The sequence below is a fragment of the Lissotriton helveticus genome, assembly GCF_964261635.1.
Source record: "Lissotriton helveticus chromosome 1_1 unlocalized genomic scaffold, aLisHel1.1 SUPER_1_unloc_14, whole genome shotgun sequence".
In the NCBI taxonomy this organism is placed as follows: domain Eukaryota; kingdom Metazoa; phylum Chordata; class Amphibia; order Caudata; family Salamandridae; genus Lissotriton; species Lissotriton helveticus.
The window spans coordinates 3,172,954-3,190,523 of NW_027611653.1; the positions used below are offsets into that span (position 1 = coordinate 3,172,954).

Genomic DNA, 17,570 nt, shown 5'->3' on the forward strand with positions numbered 1-17,570 from the left:
TGGTATCCTGACTTTTGAGCTCTGGACTCTGCCGCACGCAAATCTATTGTGTATTGCGAGGACTATGCCTAGACCTATCCCTCAACTATGGTTCAGAGTATGAATCAAGGGCAATGAAATTAAGGCGTACTTTCATGTGTTCATTTTGTTCCACCTGATTATCAGTTGTTAGGTTTTTCTGCACCCGGATGTACCGGGTGCAGAAAAAATAGGACATCCTTTTTTTCCAGACAGAAACATTTTACTGAAATGACGCACCAGACTCTGGGTGCAGCAGAAGCAGCCAAGAATGATGCTGTTTTTTTACTAACTGGGGAAACACACAATTCTTCCCTCTGTTAGAAAATGCTTTCCTCTTCCCTCCCCTGCTTCACCCATCTACCCCCAACCAACCACATGCATATATCTACCACCTGCTTAAAACAAGTAAAAGCAGAAAAACACTATGAAATAGTGAATGGCATGTGGTTTGACAGGCAGAAGAATCTGTTCCTCGTGGCAACTCCCCAGTCCACGGCATCAAACTTGTAACTGAACTTTACTGGGATAAATCTACCACAAAACAATTACATGAGATTTTTCGGCCACTCCAGTACTGTGCAACCTCTAACAAGGGACTACGAGAGGTCTTGGACTGGTCCTGTGACCTGGAGGGTCACATCAAGTGTGCCCTTATTTAACCCCTTGCGTGCGGCCGCGTTTCCCCCTCCGGTGCTGAGCTCTAATGAAAACGGGCGTGGTCATGACGGAACGGTTCTGTCATGAGCTGACGGAACGGTTCCGTCATGAGCACAGCTCAGCCGTAGCTCATGACGGAACCGTTATGTCATGAGCACCGAAGGGGTTAAGGCAGAGTACTGTCATGGGTTTAACAGCTAGAGCGGTGGTGGCAATGCACCCTGTTGTAAGGATCAATAGCCTTATGATATCTTTGCATCATGGTCAGTGGAGTGGCGTCCTGCTGACACACTTATGTAATGCTCCATTTCTATGCCTGTGTCCAGACTTTGCGCTAACATCAAGAGCGTGTTTAGGGTGTTGGTATGCGTAGCATAGAAGCAATGTGAGAGTGCGACAGAGTAAACCGCATCTCCTGCCTGCCAGTTATGTGCACAAGTGGGACCATCTATCCCTCTTTTATACCCTAGTTCAAAGTCCTCTGTTACCCAGGAATAAAGTGCTCTACAAAGTACCCAGGTGCCTGCTGTGACACCAGGGATGGTAACAGCCTGATAGTCTATCTAAGTTGCAGGGACATCACCTGCAGGCTGAATTACTTAATGTAGAAGCTGGGTACCTGTCCTGAAGAACCTAGAAGTCTGCCTAGAAGCCTGCATGTCTGGTAAGAAAAGGAAGGGAGTTTGACTATCCAGCAGGAGGACAAGGTTGTCCGGGAAGAAGCAAGGTCCGACACATCCTCATTCTCTGTAGGGCGGGCCGGAAAGCAATCCAGCAGGACCAGCTAGTCTGAGGGACCCCGCCCCCCCCCCAAGACTCTCCAAACAGTTCAAGGCAGAAAATAAAAGTCTACGACAACATGATTTTTGAGGCCCAGTAGGACGATTGTGTGATGCCAACAAGCCTGTTCAAGGTTTCACTTGTCAAATTCCTAACACAACAGGGTCTGAATCTATTGACTTCCTGTAGAGCCTGTGTTGGGCTTTTAGCTGCTGGATTTCTGAATACTCTGTGTCAGAAGCTCATGAGGGACTACAACTACTCCAGTGTCGAACACCCTGTCTGAGCTTACGCCTGTGGTCCAGCCAGCCACAGTGTGGGCTCAATTGCTGACGGTCGGGCCTCCAGAGGCGGCTGCACTTACCGACAGGCCAGGTGTGACTGCTACCTTGGGACTGCTGATATTCAGGCAACTGCAAAGAAAAGACAGAGTGGGTGCCCTACTGAATGCAGCACTATATCCAGGACAAAAGCACTCCACAAAAGCCTGCTGATGGGTCACTGCTCTCTCGAGTCTTCGGGCGTACCATTCAAATGTCGGGAAACAGGAAAGAGACCCAGACAAGACTGACTCATCCTGTGAAAGGGTAAGACGCTTACAACAGAGCATACAAGCATTGGGGTGACTGGAATGACAGAACTGACCCTATACTATATTCATGATACTCCTAAATGCCCCTAAAGGGGAAGAGGGTATCAGAACCGGACGCACCAGTCTGCAGCACATGATAGTCTAGCATGCCTGCACCATCCTTTCACCCAGACTGTCCATAAATTTGATTTTAGAGCTGTTACGCACATAGCAGGGGGAATCTCAGACCATTCGCTGGTGGAGGTGCAACTCGATGGTCCGGTTGTGGACTTCATCCTACCCCCAGGGGTTGATCTGTGATATTTAAAAGACAAGACGTTCAAAGCTTGCATGAGAGATAGAGCAGAATTCTATTTTAAGGAGAATGGGCGGCCTGTTGAATCAGCTTGCATGCTATAGGGTGAATTCAAGGCAGTGATTCGAGGCCAGACACAAGCCTTGATTGGGAGAATGTCGACGGAACGTAAATTGAAGTGCGAGGCTCAGGACAAGGAATGTGCTTTCCTGGAGGTTCGCTTGGCAAGTGGGGAATCAGTTTCTCTCCCATTACACCATCAACTGAAGCAGCATACATTAAGAGCACTAATGGAAAATAGCGTGCACTAATGCGCTGGCTACCCAGCATTGTCTATATGATGTCGGTGATAAAGCCAATGAGTTGCTTACATGGTAAGAGAGACCAGACAAAGGACGGAACTGGATCCTTGAGGACACTGACAACAAGGGGACAGAAACACTGGGAGAGACTTCCTGAAAGACCTGACCCTGCCAATGCTAACAAATAAGGACCTAGACGCACTAGACCAAGACCTGACAGGCTAAATAAATTAGACATTAGGAACCTTGCAAAAAGGGCAAGCGACGGGACCTGATGAGCTCCCTTTAGAATTATATAAAAGCATGGTGGATAAAATCAGGGAGTACCTCCAGAGTATATGAAAATAAGGGTGTCTCCCGGAGGACCACAGAACGTCTGAGGTGGCGGTCATCCCAAAAAGGACGAACCAGCAACTGAGTGTGGGTCTTATTGACTTATCTCCCTGCTTAATTTTGAGACTAAGGTCCTTGAATAGGCCCGGCGATCTGCCTGCGAACAGTAGCTTTATGCCACACCAGGGAACGCGCTTAAATCTCTGACACCTTAATGGATTACTACACGCAACAGGGGATTCCTTTGCTGAACCAGTGGCACTGCTGTCAAGCTCTTGAATGCTGCCCCTCTAGAGTGCATGCACGTCAATAACACAGTCTCCCGAGTCTTTGCCGTCCGACAGGGATGTTCCTTGTCTCCTATGCTCTTCACACATGCGTGGGTTCGCCAGGACCTCTCATATGGGGTATTCCAGTTGATCAAGAGTGGGATGAGAGAATCTCCGTCTACGGTGATGTTTTGCTGTAGGACACGTAATCAGCCTTCTCGAGTGAACAAATCCTACAAATCTTTCACATATTTGGAGATTATTAAAGATATAAGATCAATTGGAAGACGTCCTTAATATTCCTGCTGGTGGCAGGGACCCTGCGGCTGCACTCTAGGTGCACAGTTTGAGTGGCACTACATGGCTTTAAATATTTGGTTGTGGTCATTACAAGAGAGCACAGGCAGGAACATACTCCCGAAATTAGACCGGCTTCGCTGGGATGCCCCACACTTGTGGGCGCTCCCGCTCTCCTTACTGGGCCGAGTGGCCCTATTTAAAGTGATGACCCTCCAGGGTTTCCTGTACATCGTGCAAAAAACGTCCTTTAAGATCCCACCAGACATTTTCTTTTAAAAGGTAGACTGAGAACTTTGGCTCCTATTGTGGGATGGTGGAACTTCACACTGAGTAAGATGCAGAGGGGAGTTTAAGGTGGACTGGCGGTCCGGAGCATTCGCAAGTATTATTGGGCCACGCAGCTGGTGGCAGTCAACAACTGGGTTTTTCGGACTGTGAGGATCCTGCTTACCGGGTAGATAGATTGGCCATGGGCAAGAGAGGTTACCCCACGCCGTGCTGTATCGAAGAAAGTATGAGTGCACCCTACCTACTCATATCCATAAAGTGGTAAGGGTGTGAAGAGAGGCTACCAAGTGTTTAGGCTGAGAAGGTAAGCTGACTGAAATTACTCCACTGTAGGATGGTGATCTCTTAAGTGCAGTGGGAGGATTGCAGGGCTTTGCAAAATGGGGATTGATTAGCTTAGAACGGCCGGGCGATGTGTGGAGGAGACAGGCACTTGTGTCCTTCACAATCCTACAACAAAGGTATATTAGGTGACTAAAGATGGTTCTGACATTTGCAGGTGGGTCACGCTCTGCAAGGTCACATATGGAAAGGGGGGAGTTGCCTGATGCATCCCCAATGGAGGACCAGCTGCTAACTAATCCCCAACCGAAAAAGCAATCTCGACCATCTATAGGAAGTTGATCTACAATTCTCTGGATCCCTTGGGGATGTTTCCAGGCGGCCATTCAGCAACTTTTGTTCCAAATCTGGAGTTGATTTTTAAAAACCAATAACTAATCACCCTCACACTCTTGGAACTTTCTCCCTGATTAATTTTCTCCCAGGAAGTGGGATTCATTTAAAAACAAATTCTCATCACGACTGCCAGGTATTCCCTGGTGGTCCTGAATAAGAGAAACATATCAGACAGCCTGATCTAGAGAGGAAGGGCCGTCCAATGTATTTACATCAATGCCACTCAAGTAAGGCTGGACACATGACAATCCAGCTGACTTGCATTAGGTCAGGCAGACCATCGGTTTGTTGGACAGGATACTCCATCACGCTTGTGCAGGATTACCCTGCTCACCAAACTCTAAATCAAGACCTTTATCTTGTCTGTGCTATGCATGTATCTCTAGTTCTGCTTCATTATGTCCATCAGTCTTTGTATTAGTTACTTGTTATTGAGGCGTGTGTGTTTAGTACAGCGTAATCTTACGGTGTGTGTGTGGGTTTATTTGAACCCTGCGGTTTAATCTGCACTTGTTGTTTATGCGGTGTTATCACACCCTTGTAATTATAAAAAGTATGTTACAGGCAGCCAGGTGTCTCTTGCCCGTGACTTCTGCGGAAGTAATGGTGCACAGTTAACAGCAGCAACATTGCAAAGTGTCAAGAGCCTGATTTAGAGTTTGCTGGCAGGGTTAGTTAGACACAAACGTGATGGATATCCTGGCCGCCGTATTACAAGCACCACTGAATATAATATATGAGAGCCTCATTTCTTTCTTTCGTACTTTCTATTTCCCTTGTTTTTATTATCTTTACTAGCTGTACCCGGCCACGCGTTCCTGTGGCTCAGTCTGGTTAAATGGAAAAGAAAGAAAAGAGTAAACGTACGTTTCTAATATGCTTGTGGGTATACAATATTTTTTGTTGTTCCATTGTCTGTGCAGATGTAGAGATTGTCTGGTTTGCCGACTCCAGAACACGCAACATATAATTGTCCCTGTGAGAAGCAATCCGTGTCTAGATCTAAACCGCACAATTCTAAAGATTGGCCCTGAGCTTTTTTTTTTAAATGTTTTTAAAGAAACTGTTTCGAAAAACACAGTTTGTAGTACATGTATCATAGCAAGTACTCATGTTTTTTTTGCTGCTTGTTATCCAGTTTTTACCGATATCAATTTGATACATGTTTAAATCACATCACATCAATTAATATAACAGAAACAAACAGTACAGATGGTAGCTTTTGGGCGCATCCTTAATATATAACATGTAACAGAACCGCAGGTCGCGGTTGCATCGTGTTCTTTTAAATTATGTTGCAAACTGAACCAACTCCTCCCCCCTTCCTCCACCCACTTCACGTTCTGCCATCCTGACACCAACTGTCCATCCTAATATATGTAGACTATTGTCTCTATGCGTCCCTTGTAGTTGTTGCGCATCAACCAAATCGATAGGGTCTGTTCGGGCTTTCGATTAAAAACACGCACGTATTCGACACGCACGTATTTGAATCCAACGTTGTGTATATAAAAACACGCCCGTTTTCGAATCCAACGTTGTGTCAAAATTTCAAAGCAATCGGTGGAGTACTTTCGGAGATTTGAGATTTTGAACAACAAACAGTTACATTTTTATTTATATAGATAGATTTTACTTTTTTTTATCCTCTTTCTTTTTCTGTTTCTCTCTATTCCTGGCTTATCTTTAATTCATTTCTTAATTTAAGAATGCTTAGCCTCCTAAAGCATTTTATTAAATCATTTTAATTTCTTCTTTCCTGTCATGGGGATGACTGCACAGATATCCTTACAAGTAGGATCTTTTGAATTCTGCATGAACCTATTTACTAATGGTCCTAGTTGAAGGTGTCATTTAGAAGTTAATTATATGTTTCTTATGTGTGGTAGGGTGGGTATGTGTGAGAATGTGTGTGAGTGAGAGAGTGTGTGTGTCTGTGTGTCTATGTTATGTTATGTTATTTGTACTTGTAAAGCGCACTGCTACCCTAGGATGTCCTGCCGCTGAGTACTGGTGACCTGGGGAGCATCAGCTGTTTAGTGGGAGAAGATTCATGTTTTCAAACCCTTGCGAAAAGAAAAAAGGTTTAGCACATTTCTGAGAGGGAACGGAAGTTCATTCCATGCTTTGGAGGCACAGTGGAGAAAACTTCTGCCTCCCCAATTAGTTTTCTTAAAGTTGGAGGTTTGGACTAATTTGGATCCGGAGGAACGTAGGAACATACCATGTAAATCTGGTTTTAAGAAACTCCGGACCAATCCTATTAATGGCCCGAAAGACGACACAAAGTGCCTTGAAGCGTGATATAAGTGGAACTGGGAGCAAATGCAGTTCTTAAGTTCTCCTTTGACCAAAGCAACCCTACGGGTTCCCGTCAGCATTCTCGCTGCCGCGTTCTGGACCAGTTGCAACTTGTTCATATGTTGTTTCTGAACATTAAGATAGAGGCTGTTGCAATAGTCCAGACGGGACATAATGAGTGCAGTGACAACCGTCCTTAGGTTGTCTGCCGATAGGAAGAACTTCATTTTTTTGCTAAAGTTGCCTGATTCACTTGGTCCCCTATGGTGAATTTGTTATCCACCATGACTCCCAAATTCTTAGCTTTCCTAGAGAGTGTAGGGCACGATCCCAGATCCTCCGGCCACCAGTCCGGGGTCCAGACCCAGGGATTATTGCCAAATTTTAACACCTCAATTTTAGCCGAGTTGAGTTTTAAACGGTTGGACGACATCCGGGTGGAAATAGAGCTCATGCAATTATAGAACCTCTCCCCCGCCTCCCTTTCCGCTCCCTCTGTCAGCGATAGCACAATTTGTGTGTCATCAGCATAGGAGGTGACCAGGAAACCAAACGACTGGATGACACTGGCCAGGTGTACCACGTAGATGTTAAAAAGCGTAGGGCTCAACGCCGAGCCCTGTGGCACCCTGCCGAGCCCTGTTGCCATCTAAATCTACCGTCTGACAGGAAGGAATGTAGCAGTTTCCATGCTGAGCCCTTCACACCAATATCAGAGAGCCTGTTCAGCAGGACCTTACGGTGGACCGTATCAAAGGCCGCGGATAGGCCCAGGAGGATTAAGATGGCATTACCTCCCCTATCCACGGCTTCTCTGATTTCCTCGGTTGATTTTATTAAAGTCAGTTCCGTACTGTGAAAAGCTCTAAACCCATATTGCGATGCGTCCAAGGAGTTATTGGCAGAGATAAAGTTGCTGATTTGGCTATTTATTTCTTTTTCCAGTAATTTGGCAGGTAGTGGAAGCCTAGAGATAGGGCAATAATTATTCGGGTACTTAGGGCCAAGAGATTACTTCTTTAGAAGAGGAAGCACAGAGCCTTTTTCCAATTTTTGGGAAAAATTCCGGACCGTAAAACTGCATTAAGCAGGGGTGTGAGCCGTTCCAAAAGTTTCCGGAATTTGCTTACCAATTCCATTAGGACACGGATCACTAGGGGCACCCGATTTTAGCATAGACAACAATTTGACCAAATCTGCTTTCTCAATTGGGGTTAAATGCTCCAGTAGTTCTGCCGGGGCACCTAAACTTCATGATCTGTTAGATTGAAATCAGTCTGAGTATCATTGATTAGACCATCGAGTGAGGTAAAAATTGTTTCTACTTTACTTTTAAAAAAGCCAGCTATTTTATTACAAAATTCTGCATCCCCCTGTTTCTTTGGAGTGGCGGGGTTAGCTAATTTAGAAAAATCATTCCACTTTTAAAAAAGCCTTCCTTGGAGTCATCGGACCCGAGTAACATCCGTCCAATTTCCCAGCTTCCTTTTCTGGCTAAGGTTACTGAGGCATATGTGAACTCAGTCCTGGCACAATCTGTCGAGTATTTCAAGTGATGGCGCCACCGTTTCATTCTCACATACATGCTATTAAACACGGGGTTCCTCAGGGCTCTATATTGAGCCCTGCACTTTTTAACATCTTTGTACAGCCCCTAGCCCTGCTGGCAAAAAGCAGAGGGTTGTCATTGGTTTCATACGCCGATGACACCCAGCTAGTCATCACTTTTTTCGAGGAACTGCCAAGACAATCTCATCACATTGAAAGAGGACTTGGTAGCTATCTCTGACTGGATGGCAGCTAGTTGTTTACAGCTGAATGCTGCCAAGTCAGAAATTCTAGTGCTGGGTAGAGACAGCTCCTAATATTTAGGCGTCAACAAGTCCTGTATTGTCCGCCTGCAGAGAATCCAGAACCCAGCAGCTGGCGCCCTGCTAGCTTTGCCCAGATCTTGCTCAGTCTCGCACCTTCTGCCTAAAATTGCACTGGCTACCGATAGCGAAAAGAATCCAGTTTAAGTCTTTGTGTGTGGCTCACAAAATATTGACCTACCAAGGACCGCAGATTTTGGCGAATCTGCTGGCCCATTATGTACCGGACTGCCTTTTGCTTTCGGCTAATGCGGGCTTGGTTTGCACTTCCCGTTTTCTCAGAGCTAGAGCGGGCGGTTGATCATTTAAAGTTCATGGTATTTTGTAACAAGAAGTACTCTTTTTTAGCTTCCAAAAGAGCTTGCTTGTAACTGGAAATACAAGTTTTTAAATTCTCCTCTGCTATGTCATAAAATTTTCGCCAATTCACCTCTGCAGGAGAGGCCCATTTGGGAGTCCACTTTTTGTGAGAAACAAGCTGATCACAGGCATCCAAAAACCAATTATTATAAATGGTCGTGGCCTCCTCCACATCCAGCGGGAGCTGGTACATCGAGTTTTCCAAGACATTTCCCAGTCCTTCAACATCCAGCTTGTCTGAGTGTCTCAGGTATTCCGGTCACTAAATCCACAATTATAGTTGTCCGTAGGCACCAGGATCTGGTCTAAATCAGGATTTGTACGTCAGGCTGGCCGGGAGCTGCGGGAGACTACGTCCTGATGGCCATGTTGCTTGGCCATGCCCGCATACATGTCAATATTGACTGGAACAGGTTGGCAGTCAAGTTCACCTCTGGTTTTGAATATTAGCAGGATTTAAGGTACAGGGGTCACTACTGACTGGAGTTACTTAGCAGGATAATAGGTCTCAGGGAGCCAATACTGACTGAAGCTGGTTAGTATGATCACTAGTCCTCACAGACTCCTCACATTCCTCTCGAGAGAAGATCCTGCCTCCTACTCATTAGTGTCGTTTCAGTAACTGTTTCTATCATGTGTTCAGGTTTCATTGTCTTGTATTAGGAGAAAAGTGTATAAAAATACATTGTGTAGCATTAGCATTATATACTCCAACTTGCTTTAGGGTGGATGCTCTCGTCCATTGCAAAGACAATTGTCACTTGTTAGTTTGCTTGGCCTTTTGCTATTTCTGCATTAAATGTATGATAGATTTGTTGGCCTCCCAGTGTGTTGTGATTTATTTTACATATCACAAGAGATGACGAGGAAAATGACAGTCCAGTATACACATTCTTCATATAAATCAACTCACAGTATACTGTTCTGGAGGTTCAGTCCCACAGACATTATCTCTAACTGAACGCGGGAACCCTAGGAAGCAGGTGCTTTTCAAACCAGTTGCCCTCTGATGCGGCGTCTGTCCTCGTTATTGGATAAGTCAGTATGTCCTGAATTTTAGGAGGGTTACCGTATCTAGTGCACCCTGTTAGGCAGTGCTCACCTGTGGTAGTAAGATGTTAATAGGCACCTTATCACCTATGCACGGTGCAGGGCTTTGAGTTACAGAGCTCCTCACGCTGTGAAGAAGATTAGGTCACATTTACCCATTTTCCCATACTTGGTCCTGATGAAATGCCAACAGATTGCTCCATGACTACACAAGGCATGAAAAACGTTGACCTGAAGTATAGACCCCAGCTTACCAGCAGGCTTATAGGTGATCGACACTTTCACACAGTGATAGGGGTCATTAGTTCCTCAATTTCTCTGCTACTGTTTTTAATCTCAACATGGACCAGGTAGATCACATTAACTATATTGTGGCAACTGGTCGATAGTTGATCTTATATTCAGACTTCACTAATCTCACATCTTATGACACAACATCTTCCGTCCTACTATGCTCATCCGTCATACTTAGTAAAAGATCTCTGACAAAGTGCGCTCTTGTGCTGCCCGCCAGGCATTGTAGCGCGGCCTGGTGAGGAGTATAGCCCAATGATGAAGCATGTCACCTTCAGGTGAGTGAAGGCAACTTGTCTTAAAAGCACATGCTTCCTAGGGTGTCTGCGTTCAGTTACAGATAATGTCTCTGGGACTGAACCTCCGGAACAGTATACTGTGATTTGATTGTGTTTTATTTTAACAAATGTACATAGCAGATATTGGTCCTTCCTTCTTTCACAAACATGATCGGATACCTGCCTCGGAGCGCACTTCTTACAGACGAGTATGGGGTTATCATGTTGCTGCTACAAGCTCCTTACCTGTGCGAGTTATCGGGAACGATGCAGGGCCAGACCGAAAGCAGCCACACGTGGAGATCAATGACAAATACTGAAAAATGAACAGAGCTTCCAAGCTGGTGACCATTACTTAATTGACCTTGAAAATAAGAGACATGTTTTTAGTATTCTGGTGACTCATGACCATAAAAAACAAAGGTTATAAATTCAATATTGTGTCAAATACTTAAAAAGTGGAACTGGATGTGCTGAATCGGATGTTGTCCCAGGTCATGCGTGACACCTTCCACCACTATTGCTTATGGGACTTGTAGTTTGGTTTTCCTCATTAAAAGGATGGGCTTTAAAGTCCCAGTGTTCTAAGCGATGTTGGTCAAAATCAGAGGCCTGAGTGAGGGTGAAGCATGACATGGCTCTGCTTAGCAGTGAGATGAACGATAGTTCCTCAGCCCTTCCATTCTTTGACAGACAGAGCCTGGTCAGCCGCTTATATTTTTTTGCAATGGGAAAGAAACTTTTATTGCAGCTTCTGTCCTCTGAAGAGATAAAACCCCTGGGCGTGTTTAATTGACTTCTGACAAACATGAACAATCAAGAACATGAGTTTCTGGAAAACTATCAAGCACCCAATCAGAATCAGCCGCCCTCCACACCCAGGAATTCTTGAGGCTTTGGAGAGGGTGAATTGCACGTGGCATAAGAGGAACACTACATCGACTCAAAGCTCACTTCTCAGGGATGTACTGAAATGCCAGCCTCAGGGCACACTTAGACAGCTCTTCACCTCCTCCTCCTCAAACTGTTGACCAGCTATCAGGGCAAATGAGCCTTCAGCAAAGCATTGCTGGCTTGGTTCCACACCGGACCAGGCAAGGCGGTCAACTCCATGCTCCTTCAAGTCAGCAAGCACTCTTGTCGAGCCAGTCCTAACCCCACATGGATGTTCCCCATCACAACTATTTTAATGGTACTAAGTTATGTTTCTGCTAAATGTATGAGTCAAAAAGTGAAAGATTTAACTAGGAAATGCTGAAAGAGAAATCATGACGTTTTTCAATATTTCTGAGTCTGCCACAGTACACAGGAGCATTATTTCTCCAGGATTGAATCTTTCATAGGTTCACATGCTTGTATCTTCCCCGTCGTCATGGTGGGAGTCTCACGGTAACAGAATGACCAAAGCAGTATCATAGAGAAGAGAAAACTGCATAGATAAGCCCATAGGGCCTGAAACTATTTGGTAACCAGACCTCCTAGTTGTTTGGTCCAAAACTCAGCCAATCAGCACCCCTGCCCTGACATCACACTCCCCAACAGAACCTTCCTGCCTCAGATTTCCAACCGCCTTCGTGTGAGAAAGGGGTCTCCCTGAGCTCTGCTCAGTTTGTTTGTTCCAGTGTGAACTTTTGACCTTTCTAACTGAATTCTTTCTGGATATAAGGTATTGTGATCTATCTTTTTACCTTATAATGGCTTAAAGCTCAAAGAAGAAGCTTTTCAGGCCTTGCCGATCCTGTGGGAAAGCTAGGCTTTTTTCTGAAGACCCACATAAGGACTGCTTATACTGCCTTCATCCCAAGCATGTTGCTAAGGACTGTAAATACTGCAGAACTTTCTCTGCCAAAACCTTACGGGGACAGAGAAGCTTGCCTTCTGTTGTGGCTTCAAAAGAAGAAGGCCACCTCAGATTCTGATTCTGGAGAGGAATCCTCAAGTCAGCCTCCCAAAAAGAGGTAAACTTCTCATTTTGAGGAGGTGGTGGATCCTAAAAAGGGTAAAAAGAATGGAAAGGAGGCGTCATCTCTTCCTCCTACTCCCTTGAAGAAGCCGTCTAGTCTAAAAGGAGCATCTTCTGCTCCGTCGACCAGTTCTATGGTGTCTCCTGTTAAGATTGTGGTGAAACCGTCGACGACTCCGTCAACCACTACAGTGTCGATGACGACCATTCCGACGGCGACGACTGGGATCAAATCTATACCGCCGACGACTACGCCGTCGAGACCAGCTACCCCGTCGACGAGGCAATCTTACTCGACGACCACATCGTCGACAACAGGATCGATGACGAAGCCATCGACGACCTCGACGACGACCTCCTCGTCGACAGTAATTCCGTCGACGATTACCCAGTCGACGACAGCTCCGTCGCCGATGAATATAGTGTCAACTGCGAAGGCTTTTAAATCTCCGCAGTCGAAGACAGTGATCTCTTTAAGATCTTTTCAATCGTCGACGGGATCGCCGACGATTAGGAAGTCATCAGAATTTATGGCATGGACAAAGATATCCCCTCTGCCTCCATCCACATTACTGGAGCAGGATTCTGAGGATGAGGAAGCTTCTGGAGTGGCATATAGTCCTTCTCAGCTTCACATTAAGAGCCAAGACACGGATGAAGAGCGAGTTTTTTCTTTTAAAGATACTGCTCAATCCAAATCTTCGAGATATGAATCTTTTCAGGAACCTTGTGACTATGATGAAGAGGAGCAGCAGGAGGAAGCAAGAGAGGAATCAGTCTCGCTACCAGGATAACTTGCTGCTTTTAAAATTATAGCGCACCTACTTTGTTTGCTGGCACCTTCAGCTCGAGCGTTCTGTGCAGTGGAGCTAGCGCTGTCACAGAGGCTGTATTTACTCTATCTCTGCCGCCATTGACGGCGTGCAGCGAGGCCACGCCCACTTCGAGGCCCCGCCCCCCGCCCTGTGTATATAAGCGCTGAATGCGAGCGCTGTGTGCATGAGTCACTTTCCCTCCTGAGGCAAAGAAGCCGGGAGACAGATTTACTATTTTTTAACCTTTGTGTCACTGATAACTTGCTGCTTTTAAAATTATAGCGCACCTACTTTGTTTGCTGGCACCTTCAGCTCGAGCGTTCTGTGCAGCGGAGGTAGCGCTGTCACAGAGGCTGTATTTACTCTATCTATACCGCCATTGACGGCGTGCAGCGAGGCCACGCCCACTTCGAGGCCACGCCCCCCTGCCTCTCTTAGCCCCCATAAAACATGTGCTTTCACCGGACGCGCAGCAGACGGGCGCAGCGGGCGCGCCGTTTGCGCGCCGAAGGCGCGCCTAAGGCAAGCCCGTCTTCGCCCGTCCTCGCCAAGTCATCGCCTCTCGCCAGTCCCCCTGGCCGGACATCATCAGTACCCCATCACTATGACAGGGACAACTACTTGCATATAACCTGGTAAGTCCTTGTGTCCACCTAACAGGTACGCTTGGTCAAACATGCCTCAAATGTAATAGCGGTAACTTTACTACTGCTACCCCCCACCGCATCCGACAACTCCAGAACTCACCTATAATTATTCCTATTACGGTCCTGCATCTCAATGTTAGGTCACTCTCCAAACACTATTCCGAAGTTAACACCCTCTTACTGGATGAAAACCCGGATATTCTGTTCCTCTGTGAAACCTGGTTACGTGATGACATCTCTGTCATACCTAATCTTACGCTTCCAGATGAATACCATATGCTTAATCTGAATAGAGATGGGAGAGGTGGAGGCATTGCTGTCATCTACAAGAAAATTTATACTTGCACATTCACCAAAGAAGAACTTACTAACTGTGAATGTGCTTACTTCAAAATCAATATTAACCCTAACTTCACTATGTCAGGTCTCTATATTTATCGTCCTCCAGGACCTGCCTCAAAATTCATTGAAGCTCTTCTTGAGACAGCTAACTCGTTAGTGACTAAAACAGCGAACTTTACCATATTAGGTGACCTCAATCTTCATTTTGATCTACCTAATGACCCTACGATCAAAAGTCTTCTTGCTGACCTCTCCGCCTTGCAACTCAACCCCCTGATCCACACTTCTACGCATTTAGCTGGACACACCTTAGACCCAGTATTCACTAACATCGAAGAGGCTAAAACTGAGGTGCCCCTTCCAATGGGATGGACTGATCATCACCTCATTAAATTGACTATTCTAAAATAAAACTACGTACAAAAACGCACCAGTCCAACGGCTAAAAAGACCATGGCACAAACTTTCCACTAGTGATCTTCAGGCCACTCTTGGGGAAATCCATCTTGAGAATAACTCAGACATTGACTCAGTCTACAGTAGATTCCATAGCTGGATCACGGGAGGACTTGATACTCTCATTCCAGCGAAGTGGACGAAAGGACGTAGTACACCGACTAACCCTTGGTATAATGACATCCTTAAAGCCATGCGCAAAGACTGTAAAAGAGCTGAGCGTCTATGGAGAAAAGAATACAACAACGAAGACAAAAGTAATTATCCAGCTAAACAAAAATTGTACCACAAAGCCATCCGTGGAGCACGATCCGCCTTCTATGCTGAAAAAATCAACTCGAGTGCCACTCCCGCCAAAGAAATCTTTAAGCTTGTTAAAGAACTCCAGAGCTGTAAATCCCCCTCCCCCAATATCTCCACTGCCCAACAATGTGAGGAGCTTGCCACATTTTTCGTCGCTAAAGTACAAAAGATCTACAGCTCCTTCCCACAACACTCCCCTAATCGTGTCAATTGCACTAACCTCCACCCTTACGGCACAATTATGACCAACATTCCAGCAATATCCGTTGACAACCTCATCAAAATGTGTCGTAAAATTAAAATTGGTTCCCCTTCAGACCCCATGCGTCCGGCACAATTTCTGGAGTCTCTTGACTTCTTCCTACCTTCCCTGGCCTCTGTTCTCAATCTCTCCTTCTCTTCAGCCACAGTACCATCTGCATGGAAGCAAGCTTGGGTTTCACCTATCATCAAGAAACCCTCCCTAGATCCTACCAAACTGGAAAACTTCCGACCGATCTCGCTGCTTCCATGGCTGGCTAAACTTGCTGAAGCCCATGTTAATAGTGTACTGTCCCAACATATGGTCCAGAATAACATCCTGGACCCATCCCAAAATGGGTTCAGACCGGGCCATAGTACGGAGTTTGCTCTTTTGGCCACTACCGAGTATCTCCGGACGGTCCTAGATGCCGGTCAAAGCGCTGCGCTGATTCTTCTTGATCTCAGCGCGGCCTTTGACACGGTGTCTCATGACATCCTTCTTGATCGTCTGGAGACATTCGGAGTATCTGGCCTGGCTCTAAGGTGGTTCCATTCTTTCCTTAAAGACAGATCCTTCCGGGTCTCAGCACCCCCTTTTCTATCGAAATCTCATCCAATTGCACAGGGAGTTCCGCAGGGCTCTGCGTTGAGCCCATCTCTTTTTAATCTTTATGTGCAACCTCTTGCAACAGTGGCTAAAGAGTGGGGTCTGACACTGGTGTCATACGCCGACGACACACAGTTGGCCATTATTCTTACGGAAGGCCCGTCCATCTCGGCTGCTAGATTCAAAAATGGTCTCTCGGCAGTTGCCCAATGGTTGACGGACAACTGTTTACAGCTTAATGCTGGAAAAACAGAAGTGCTACTCCTTGGTAAGAACACCAGCCATTGGAATGAGCACTGGTGGCCGTCTTCCTTGGGCACCATACCACCTCCCAAATCCCTAGTTAAAAATCTAGGAGTGTGGATGGATGCCAGACTTAACTATCAGACCCACACCAAAAAAGTCGCCGGCACGTGCATCGGCTTGCTGAGAAATCTCAGCCATATACTGGGCTTTTTTGATGCTAAAATCCGCCAGCTTATTATACAAGCAACCATCCTCTCGCGTCTTGACTACGCCAATGTTCTCCTTTTAGGTGCTAACAAAGGAGAGATAGCACGGCTGCAACGTGTACAAAACTCCGCGGCGAGAGCCCTGGTCGGCCTTCCACGTAGATGCTCAGCCAGAGCTACCATTCGCAAACTACATTGGCTACCTGTTGACGCTAGAATTAAATTCAAAACCCTAATCATGACTTTTAAAATCCTTAAATTGGACAGTCCCACACTACTCCGACCCCTCCTCACCCCTTATGTCCCATCGCGCATTCTGCGATCATCTAATCAACATCTTTTATGTGTTCCTCGCACTAAACTCTGCCGCATGGGCGGCCGCTCCTTTAGGGTTTTGGGAGCCAAGTTATGGAACGAATTACCCCTTAACATTCGCTCTTTAGAGAGCTTGTCTGCCTTCCGGAAAGCTACTAAAACTCACCTATTCCCTGCCCCGTAACTTCCCTCTCCTCTACGCCTCTGGTCAGGTCTGTGACTTCATTAGCGCCGGGACGCCTCATTGCTGGGGCAGCTGTTTTGCGCTTTACCAAATAAAGAATAGAATAGAATAGAATAGGATCACTGGTAACGGATCTGAGACTCATGATTATTGATTACTATCGTCGTTTCCCCGAGGCTAATGCTCCGGTCTCGACGCCTACAGTACCTCGAATGCAAGATCCAATGGCTCAGTCTACGCCTCAGACGCAAAAGCTGCGATCGCCACCTGTGGCTACAATCAGAGATGATCTGACCGACAGTGATGGGGATGATCAACCTGAAGAAGGTGAACTTCTATAGGATACCACAGAGGGACAGGAATGGAATCAATATGTGTTACCAACAACTCCTTCTCCTTCGCCTACTCCAGCGTCTTCGCCTCCTCAGGACATTGGAGGTTTTCACGATATCGTGGAAAAAGCAGCTAAGCAATTTGATCTGGAGATGCCGGTTCAGGAAACTGAATGTTTTCTATATGATTTTAAGGATGACTCCAGAAAGTCAACAAGATCAATTCCAATTATTGAACATAT

General features: G+C 46.0%; 1 protein-coding gene across 4 annotated transcripts in view; it reads right to left on the reverse strand.

Moving 5' to 3' along the window:
* LOC144805557 (uncharacterized) overlaps positions 1-17,570 on the reverse strand; it is a 110,690-nt gene that overhangs the window by 55,876 nt on the left and 37,244 nt on the right. For 3 of the 4 annotated variants that reach the window (XM_078672084.1, XM_078672081.1, XM_078672082.1), the window contains exon 4: positions 10,916-11,033. The exons of the other annotated variant lie outside the window; for it this stretch is intronic. The gene's annotated coding sequence lies outside the window, so the exon portion shown is untranslated. The remainder of the gene's footprint in view (positions 1-10,915; positions 11,034-17,570) is intronic. 4 annotated transcript variants of the gene reach the window in all.